The sequence below is a fragment of the Coregonus clupeaformis genome, chromosome 20, assembly GCF_020615455.1.
Source record: "Coregonus clupeaformis isolate EN_2021a chromosome 20, ASM2061545v1, whole genome shotgun sequence".
Taxonomy (NCBI): Eukaryota; Metazoa; Chordata; class Actinopteri; order Salmoniformes; family Salmonidae; genus Coregonus; species Coregonus clupeaformis.
In genome coordinates this window covers 30,548,011-30,558,857 of record NC_059211.1, presented here as the reverse complement: position 1 = coordinate 30,558,857, position 10,847 = coordinate 30,548,011, and the positions used below count along the sequence as shown (strand labels likewise).

The following is a 10,847-nucleotide window of genomic DNA, read 5'->3' as shown; positions in this document are numbered from 1 at the left end:
GAGGAAAAACAGAAGAGCATACACTTAGCGCTTTCCCCAATATAATTCCAGCCCTCTGACAAACCAGATCAGGTGTGTACCTCTGACAATACAAACCATGTCCCTGTATTTGTACCGCCCCTCACAGGGATCATAAACTCACATAAATGTTCAGCTGATGGATTCCTGGGTCTCTGAGGCATGGGTGGTCTTGGTGATGTAATAGTGTACACAAGTCACCTTTTGACCAGACTGTAAAACAAGAAGGAACAGGTTGTAGTCGAATTCCCTGCCTCAGCCATTAACGGCTAAGCTACAGTTGAAGTCGGAAGTTGACATACACTTAGGTTGGAGTCATTAAACTCGTTTTTCAACCACTCCACACATTTCTTGTTAATAAACTATAGTTTTGGCAAGTCGGTTAGGACATCTACTTTGTGCATGACACAAGTAATTTTTCTAACAATTGTTTACAGACAGATTATTTCATTTATAATTCACTGTATCACAATTCCAGTGGGTCAGAAGTTTACATACACTAAATTGACTCTGCCTTTAAACAGCTTGGAAAATTCCAGAAAATGATGTCATGGCTTTAGAAGCTTCTGATAGGCTAATTGACATCATTTGAGTCAATTGGAGGTGTACCTGTGGATGTATTTCAAGGCCTACCTTCAACTCAGTGCCTCTTTGCTTGACATCATGGGAAAATCAAAAGAAAACAGCCAAGACCTCAGAAAAGAAATTGCAGACCTCCACAAGTCTGGTTCATCCTTGGGAGCAATTTCCAAATGCCTGAAGGTACCACGTTCATCTGTACAAACAATAGTACGCAAGTATAAACACCATGGGACCACGCAGCCGTCATACCGCTCAGGAAGGACAAGGTTTCTGTCTCCTAGAGATTAACGTACTTTGGTGCGAAAAGTGCAAATCAATCCCAGAACAACAGCAAAGGACCTTGTGAAGATGCTGGAGGAAACAGGTACAAAAGTATCTATATCCACAGTAAAACTAGTCCTATATCAACATAACCTGAAAGGCCGCTCAGCAAGGAAGAAGCCACTGCTCCAAAACCGCCATAAAAAATCCAGACTACGGTTTGCAACTGCACATGGGGACAAAGATTGTACTTTTTGGAGAAATGTCCTTTGGTCTGATTAAACAAAAATAGAACTGTATGGCCATAATGACCATCGTTATGTTTGGAGGAAAATGGGGGTTGCTTGCAAGCCGAAGAACACCATCCCAACCATGAAGCACGGGGGTGGCAGCATCATGCTGTGGGGGTGCTTTGCTGCAGGAGGGACTGGTGCACTTCAAATAATAGATGGCATAACGAGGAAGGAAAAGTATGTGGATATATTGAAGCAACATCTCAAGACATCAGTCAGGAAGTTAAAGCTTGGTTGCAAATGGGTCTTCCAAATGGACAATGACCCCAAGCATACTTCCAAAGTTGTGGCAAAATGGCTTAAGGACAACAAAGTCAAGGTATTGGAGTGGCCATCACAAAGCCCTGACCTCAATCCTATAGAACATTTGTGGGCAGAACTGAACAAGTGTGTGTGAGCAAGGAGGCCTACAAACCTGACTCAGTTACATCAGCTCTGTCAGGAGGAATAGGCCAAAATTCACCCAACTTATTGTGGGAAGCTTGTGGAAGGCTACCCTAAACATTTGACTCAAGTTAAACAATTTAAAGGCAATGCTACCAAATACTAATTGAGTGTATGTAAACTTCTGACCCACTGGGAATGTGATGAAATAAATAAAATCTGAAATAAATAATTATTTCTACTATTATTCTGACATTTCACATTCTTAAAATAAAGTGGTGATCCTAACTGACCTAAGACAGGGAATTTTTACTAGGATTAAATGTCAGGAATTGTGAAAAACTGAGTTTAAATGTATTTGGCTAAGGTGTATGTAAACTTCTGACTTCAACTGTATGTACTGCATATATGATATTTACTATAAGATAAGTATCTCGGCAGTCTTGGACTCTCCATATAGATTTTAAATAATATATGATGTTGTTAATCAGATGGTGATGGTGAGATAGTCGACTGTACAGTAAAGCTGTCACTATCACCTGTAAGTAATGGTCTCCTCCCTACAGTAGATACTGTAGAATCTAGATTTCACTGGTACTAAACACAAGACAGATACAGGCTTGGAAATACTGTATCCACCCAACCTTACATGTGAAGTCTTCATGCTTACATTTTCAGTGCCTTCAGTAACATTGTGTGTGTGTGTGTGTGTGTGTGTGTGTGTGTGTGTGTGTGTGTGTGTGTGTGTGTGTGTGTGTGTGTGTGTGTGTGTGTGCGTGTGTGTGTGTGTGTGTGTGTGTGTGTGAGTGTTGTGTTGTGAAGAATGTGAATGAAGAGAGAGAGAGAGAGAGAGAGAGAGAAGGAGTCAGAGAGGGAGAGAGAGAGAGAGACTTAGAGGGAAATACAGGGAGAGAGAGAGAGAGAGGCAGAGAGAAGCAGAGAGAGAGAGAGAGACTGAGAGGGAGAGAGAGAGGCAGAGAGAGAAACTGAGAGGGAGAGAGAGAGAGAGGCAAGAGAGAGAGACTGAGATGGAGAGAGGGGGAGAGAGAAAGACTGGGAGGGAGAGAGAGGGAGAGAGAGAGAGAGGCAGAGAGAGACTGAGATGGAGAGAGAGAGAGAGAGGCAGAGCGAGAGGGAGAGAGAGGGAGAGAGAGGCAGAGAGAGGGAGAGAGAGGGAGAGAGGCAGAGAGAGAGACTGAGAGGGAGAGAGGGAGAGAGATAAAGACTGGGAGGGAGAGAGAGAGAGGGAGAGAGAGAGGCAGAGAGAGAGACTGAGAGGGAGAGAGGGAGAGAGAGAGGCAGAGAGAGAGACTTAGAGGGAGAGAGGGTGAGAGAGAAATACTGGGAGGGAGAGAGAGGGAGAGAGAGGGAGAGAGAGACTGAGAGGGAGAGAGGGAGAGAGAGAAAGACTGGGAACGAGAGAGAGAGGGAGAGAGAGAGGCAGAGAGAGAGACTGAGAGGGAGAGAGGGAGAGAGAGAAAGAGAAAAATATAAAGTATCACTCTATTCATCCATCCCTACATCCTCCTCCTATGATACAGAGCAGAGTGCTAATAGCACTGATTACACAAGCGACCAACAGAGTATCACTCACTCACGCACGCATGGACGCACGCACGCACGCACACACACACACACACACACACACACACACACACACACACACACACAAACACACACACACACACACACAGTACACCGCACACACAATAGCATGATGCCCTTTCACAACATATTATTTTATACAGACAGGCTGAGTGCCTTTTCATTACTGTAGGTGGGGTGCAGTTAGCACAAGGCTAAATATCTGGCTTATTAGAACATGAGGAGGTCCACAATCCAGCCTAAATTAGAAAGGCAGCAACATGATAGCTACAATATTCTCTAAGGTTTTAGTCCAGAAATGGCACCAGCATGTCATGTTCTCATCTCGTTGCAATACACAAGTCAGGGTGACCCATATAATTAGGAATTAGGATCTCCATAAGGTGACCAGACCAGGTTTTAAAACAAGATATTAGGCCAGTTGGATCCTCTGCATGACAAACAGACATGACTCTTCATAACCATGAAATAGCCACTGTTTTTACATCAAGCAGAAAGTGTTGTGACATCACAACTGTGGCAACTGGTCCTGAAAATAACTCCCCAAAAGCTATACAGTGTTTTATTATGAATGAGATGTGAAGTCGTCTGTCTTTGAGCCTGTTTTAATTGACGACATGCTGCAGGCCTTTGATGTAGAGACCGTAGAGAGCGAGAGAGAGAGAGAGAGAGAGAGAGAGAGGGAGAGAGAGAGTTGATCCTGTCTCTCATTAGTGATCTCTTCCATATACCTCCTCTGGTTTGGAGCGACTGTAGACCCACAAGGACAGCTCCTGACAGCCATGTGAGGGGAATAACAGACGGAGACATCTGTGTAGGCAGCGGTCAAGGGACAGGGCTTCAAACGTCACCAACTGTCTCCAGGGACCTAGGAAAAGTGACTGCTTTTTTACTCAGTTGATGACTTACTGAGCTAGTGCCTGAGAAAGAGACCCCCTGGGTTGCTGGAGTTCTGCTCGATAGAAAGGATAGATAATTACACAACTTGTATAAAATTATCAAGGTTAAAAAAGCACATCAAAGAAGACATTTGTTTGTATCATTCAGATAATAATGTTGGCTACCTTTCAACAACAGTGAAAGGGTTCTGAAACAAAGAAAGAGAGAGGAAGATAGAGGGAGATGTAGAAAGATGAGCTAGAAACCTCCCAGTGTTCATAACCATTCTGAATAGACTATCTGGTCTTGTAGACCTCCCACTAATACCAGGCGTCCCCTGCTGCCTACTCAATCAGAATTACACCGATGTCTATAATCAGTAGCACAGACTCGTATCTGCTTGTCTTCTCATTTAAACAGATGAATGGATCACATTCATGTCCCTCTCTAACCCTAGGCCTAGATTTTATACAGATACTGTAACATGTACCGTAATCTCACCTTTTGTGTGCTGTTAAACATGAAACATCTGTGCAGACAAAACCCATGAAGAAATAAATACCTTCATGCTGTTCTGGGACCAAAAATCGGCACTGGCATTTCTAACACACCGGCTCATTCTCTTCCTATAGGCCCCCACACTGGCTCATTCTCTTCCTATAGGCCCCCACACCGGCTCATTCTCTTCCTATAGGCCCCCACACCGGCTCATTCTCTTCCTATAGGCCCCCACACCGGCTCATTCTCTTCCTATAGGCCCCCACACCGGCTCATTCTCTTCCTATAGGCCCCCACACCGGCTCATTCTCTTCCTATAGGCCCCCACACCGGCTCATTCTCTTCCTATAGGCTCCCACACCGGCTCATTCTCTTCCTATAGGCTCCCACACCGGCTCATTCTCTTCCTATAGGCCCCCACACCGGCTCATTCTCTTCTTATAGGCCCCCACACCGGCCCATTTTTATCCAGATAATGATAATTTTGAGGGCAGCCCACTGGCATAAAAACTGACCAGCCCATCTCCGTGTGGCTCAGTTGGTAGAGCATGTTGCTTGCAACGCCAGGGTTGTCGGTTCTATTCCCACTGGGAGCCAGTACCAAAATATATGCACTCACTACTGTAAGTCGTTCTGGATGAGAACGTCTGCTAAATGACAGATGTAAATTTGCCCGAAATGCTGTTCCTTTTTTGATGATTGAAAAGCAATGGACATGAGAGAGTACACAGCACAGTGCACATTAAATCAAGTGTCTTCTCACCTTAGCTATTCATGAATGACAACACACAAGTGACCAGCTATGTAGAGGGGATACTGCCAAGAGAGCTACTGTATGTTTGTGGGTATGAATTATAAGTGAGTCCAACAGAGAAATAATGATCAGGGATAACCTCCCTCCTCTATCCCTCCACCCCACCATCCCTCCACCAACACCACCCTTGTGCTCTCATTATACTAACAACAAATTCCATACTTTATATTCTCTCTCTCTCCCTCTCTCTCTCTCTCTCTCTCTCTCTCTCTCTCTCTCTCTCTCTCTCTCTCTCTCTCTCTCTCTCTCTCTCTCTCTCTCTCTCTCTCTCTCTCTCTCACTCTCTCTCCTGTCACACACATAGGCACACAGAGGATCATCTTCCTCCTCCCTGATCTTTCCCTCTGGAGTCTCCATTAGACTTTATCTAATAAGAAATGGTAGAAGTAGATGGAAAGGCAATAGTCTATTCAACTTTTTATTTATTTTATTTTATTTCACCTTTATTTAACCAGGTAAACCAGTTGAGAACAAGTTCTCATTTACAACTGCGACCTGGCCAAGATAAAGCAAAGCAGTGCGATAAAAACAACAACACAGAGTTACATATGGGGTAAAACAAAACAAAGTCAAAAATACAACAGAAATAAATATATACAGTGGGGAAAAAAAGTATTTAGTCAGCCACCAATTGTGCAAGTTCTCCCACTTAAAAAGATGAGAGAGGCCTGTACTTTTCATCATAGGTACACGTCAACTATGACAGACAAAATGAGAAAAAAAAATCCTGAAAATCACATTGTAGGATTTTTAATGAATTTATTTGCAAATTATGGTGGAAAATAAGTATTTGGTCAATAACAAAAGTTTCTCAATACTTTGTTATATACCCTTTGTTGGCAATGACACAGGTCAAACGTTTTCTGTAAGTCTTCACAAGGTTTTCACACACTGTTGCTGGTATTTTGGCCCATTCCTCCATGCAGATCTCCTCTAGAGCAGTGATGTTTTGGGGCTGTCGCTGGGCAACACAGACTTTCAACTCCCTCCAAAGATTTTCTATGGGGTTGAGATCTGGAGACTGGCTAGGCCACTCCAGGACCTTGAAATGCTTCTTACGAAGCCACTCCTTCGTTGCCTGGGCGGTGTGTTTGGGATCATTGTCATGCTGAAAGACCCAGCCACGTTTCATCTTCAATGCCCTTGCTGATGGAAGGAGGTTTTCACTCAAAATCTCACTATACATGGCCCCATTCATTCTTTCCTTTACACGGATCAGTCGTCCTGGACCCTTTGCAGAAAAACAGCCCCAAAGCATGATGTTTCCACCCCCATGCTTCACAGTAGGTATGGTGTTCTTTGGATGCAACTCAGCATTCTTTGTCCTCCAAACACGACGAGTTGAGTTTTTACCAAAAAGTTCTATTTTGGTTTCATCTGACCATATGACATTCTCCCAATCCTCTTCTGGATCATCCAAATGCACTCTAGCAAACTTCAGACGGGCCTGGACATGTACTGGCTTAAACAGGGGGACACGTCTGGCACTGCAGGATTTCAGTCCCTGGCGGCGTAGTGTGTTACTGATGGTAGGCTTTGTTACTTTGGTCCCAGCTCTCTGCAGGTCATTCACTAGGTCCCCACGTGTGGTTCTCGGATTTTTGCTCACCGTTCTTGTGATCATTTTGACCCCACGGGGTGAGATCTTGCGTGGAGCCCCAGATCGAGGGAGATTATCAGTGGTCTTGTATGTCTTCCATTTCCTAATAATTGCTCCCACAGTTGATTTCTTCAAACCAAGCTGCTTACCTATTGCAGATTCAGTCTTCCCAGCCTGGTGCAGGTCTACAATTTTGTTTCTGGTGTCCTTTGACAGCTCTTTGGTCTTGGCCATAGTGGAGTTTGGAGTGTGACTGTTTGAGGTTGTGGACAGGTGTCTTTTATACTGATAACAAGTTCAAACAGGTGCCATTAATACAGGTAACGAGTGGAGGACAGAGGAGGCTCTTAAAGAAGAAGTTACAGGTCTGTGAGAGCCAGAAATCTTGCTTGTTTGTAGGTGACCAAATACTTATTTTCCACCATAATTTGCAAATAGATTCATTAAAAATCCTACAATGTGATTTTCTGGAAAAAAAAATCTCAATTTGTCTGTCATAGTTGACGTGTACCTATGATGAAAATTACAGGCCTCTCTCATCTTTTTAAGTGGGAGAACTTGCACAATTGGTGGCTGACTAAATACTTTTTTTCCCCACTGTATACAGTGTGTGCAAATGTAGCAAGTTATGGAGGTAAGGCAATAAATAGGCTATAGTGCAAAATAATTACAATTAGTATTAACACTGGAATGATAGATGTGCAAGAGATGATGTGCAAATAGAGATACTGGGGTGCAAAAGAGCAAAATAAATAACAATATGGGGATGAGGTAGTTGGGTGGGCTAATTTCAGATGGGCTGTGTACAGGTGCAGTGGGCTGTGTACAGGTGCAGTGATCGGTAAGGTGCACAACTTTGACCTTTACATTGTTACTGGCTACAGATATTACAAGCTAATTTGCCTTTTCAATGACCCTTCAGCCCTTATTCATTATTTAAAAAGTGATATATTTTATAAGTGTTCTGTTCTCAAAAGGGACTTTCTTTGTGCCCCACTGTCAGGATGTGATAACCATATACAGTGCATTCGGAAAGTATTCAGACCCCTTGACTTTTTCAACATTTTGTTACTTTACAGCCTTATTCTAAAATGGATGAAATTGTTTCCCCCTCATCAATCTACACACAATACCCCATAATGACAAAGCAAAAACAGGTTTTTAGAACCTTTTGCAAATTTATAAAATAAAAAGCCTGAAATATAACATTTAACATAAGTATTCAGACCCTGTACTCAGTACTTTGTTGAAGCACCTTTGGCAGCGATTACAGCCTCGAGTCTTCTTGGGTATGACGCTACAAGCTTGGCACACCTGTATTTGGTCAGTTTCTCCCATTCTTTTCTGCAGATCCTGTCAAGCTCTGTCAGGTTGGATGGGGAGCGTCACTGCACAGCTATTTTCAGGTCTTTCAGAGATGTTCGATCGGGTTCAAGTCCGGGCTCTTGCTGGGCCACTCAAGGACATTCAGAGACTTGTCCCAAAGCCACTCCTGCGTTGTCTTGTCTGTGTGCTTAGGGTCGTTTTCCTGTTGGAAATTGAACCTTCTGAGTTCTGAGTCTGAGGTCCTGAGTGCTCTGGAGCAGGTTTTCATCAAGGATCTCTCTGTACTTTGCTCCGTTCATCTTTCCCTCGATCCTGACTACTCTACCAGTCCCTGCCACTGAAAAACATTCCCACAGCATGATGCTGCCACCACCATGCTTCACCGTAGGGATGGTGCCAGGTTTCCTCCAGACGTGATGCTTGGCATTCAGGTCAAAGAGTTCAATCTTGGTTTCATCAGACCAGAGAATCATGTTTCTCATGGTCTGAGAGTCCTGTAGGTGCCTTTTGGCAAACTCCAAGCGGGCTGTTATGTGCCTTTTATTGAGGAGTGGCTTCCGTCTGGCCTGTCTACTATAAAAGCCTGATTGGTGGAGTGCTGCAGATATTGTTGTCCTTCTGGAAGGTTCTCCTATCTCCACAGAGGAACTCTGGAGCTTTGTCAGAGTGACCATCGGTTCTTGGTCACCTCCCTGACCAAGGCCCTTCTCCCCCAATTGCTCAGTTTGGCCGGGCGGCCAGCTCTAGGAAGAGTCTTGGTGGTTCCAAACTTCTTCCATTTAAGAATGATGGAGGCCACTGTGTTCTTGGGGACCTTCAATGCTGCAGAAATGTTTTGGTACCCTTCCCCAGATCTGTGCATCAACACAATCCTGTCTCGGAGCTCTATGGACAATTCCTTCAACCTCATGGCTTGGTTTTTGCTCTGACATGCACTGTCAACTGTGGGACGTTATATAGATAGGTGTGTGCCTTTCCAAATCATGTTCAATCAATTGAATTTACCCCAGGTGGACTCCATCAAGTTGTATAAACATCTCAAGGATGATCAATGGAAACAGGATGCACCTGAGCTACATTTCGAGTCTCGTAGCAAAGGTTCTGAGTTATGTAAATAAGGTATTTCTGTTTTTTTATTTTTTATAAATTTGCAAAAATGTCTAAAAACCTGTTTTCACTTTGTCCTTATGGGGTATTGTGTGTAGATTGATGAGGGGGGGGAATAATTTAATCAATTTTAGAATAAGGCTATAACTTAACAAAATGTAGAAAAAGTCAAATGGTCTGAATACTTTCCGAATGCACTGTAGATGTATAGATCTCAACGTTGCATCTGTGCCATTATGTCTGTGACATTTTACATGAACATTTTAGTTATTTAGCAAACCCTCCTATCCAGAGCAACTTAAAGTTAATGCATTCATCTTAAGATAGCTAGGTGGACAACCACATATTACAGTCATAGTAAGTCAAATGTTCCTCAATAAAGTAGGTATCAGCAAAGTCAGAGCTAGTAAGGGGAAAAAAAGTAAAGTGTGAGTGTTAGTTCACGAAAGGCATTCATCAAATGTTTTTCTCGGGGTGGGGGGAGGGGTGAGGAGGGGGTGCAAGTGGGGGTGCTTTGGGATAATTTAAGATACTCTTTGAAGAGATAGGGTTTCAGATGTGTTTGGAAGATGGGCAGGGACTCTGCTGTCCTAGGTTCAGGGGGAAGCTGGTTCCACCATTGGGGTGCCAGGCAAAGAAGAGTTTGGACTGGGCTGTGGGAGCTGCCCTCCCGTAGGGGTGGGAGAGCCAAGAGACCAGAGGTGCCAGAATGGAGAACTTGGGTTGGGATGTAGGGTTTGAGCATAGCCTGAAGGTCGGCAGTTCCTCTTGCTGCTCCCTAGGCAAGTACCAGCATGGGCATTGAGGCTATCTCCATTTTAAAGTAGTCAATTTCTTCTTATTTTGAAGTGTAAAGCTAATACTGGTGATTTACAGCCACCTGCAGTGCTGGAGTATTGAACCAAATCTTGTGTGTCATTCATTTATTGATGGCAGTGATATAGTTTAAAGCCATTTACAAACTAGGCAAACCAATATGATGAAGACAATGCGCTGATCATTAGCTGATTGCTCCCAACCAGCGTTGGGGGTAACGTGTTACAAAAGTAACAAGTTACGTAATCAGATTACTTTTATGATTAATGGAGTAAGGTAGCATGTTACTTTTTCACATTGGGTAATATTATTACAGTTACTTTGTCAAACAATGCATGCGTTACTTTCAGAATCATATCTCTACCGGGCACATCTCCATGATCCAATCTCAACTTGTTTCCTCACTTAGTTCTCGATCGAGTGGAGAAAGGCTGTTTGGAGAAATGTCATGACAGCTGTCCATAGAAATGTATAGAGGGCGCACCTCTGATCTTTGCAATTGATCACTTCTGTGATAGCAATGCCCATAAAGGGCTTCACCGTAAGTGGTAAGTGTGCCCTGTGGGATTTAGAATGAAAAGATAGGACATTTGTACAGATGTTTGGCTTACAGTATATATAGCTAATTAAGCAGCCCATATGATAGCTCAGCACTTGTATACTA

At 43.5% G+C, this 10,847-nt stretch overlaps 1 protein-coding gene across 1 annotated transcript in view; it reads left to right on the top strand.

Moving 5' to 3' along the window:
* The window catches only part of LOC121533860 (pituitary adenylate cyclase-activating polypeptide type I receptor), a 56,021-nt gene that overhangs the window by 18,441 nt on the left and 26,733 nt on the right, over positions 1 to 10,847 (top strand). The window lies entirely within an intron of this gene.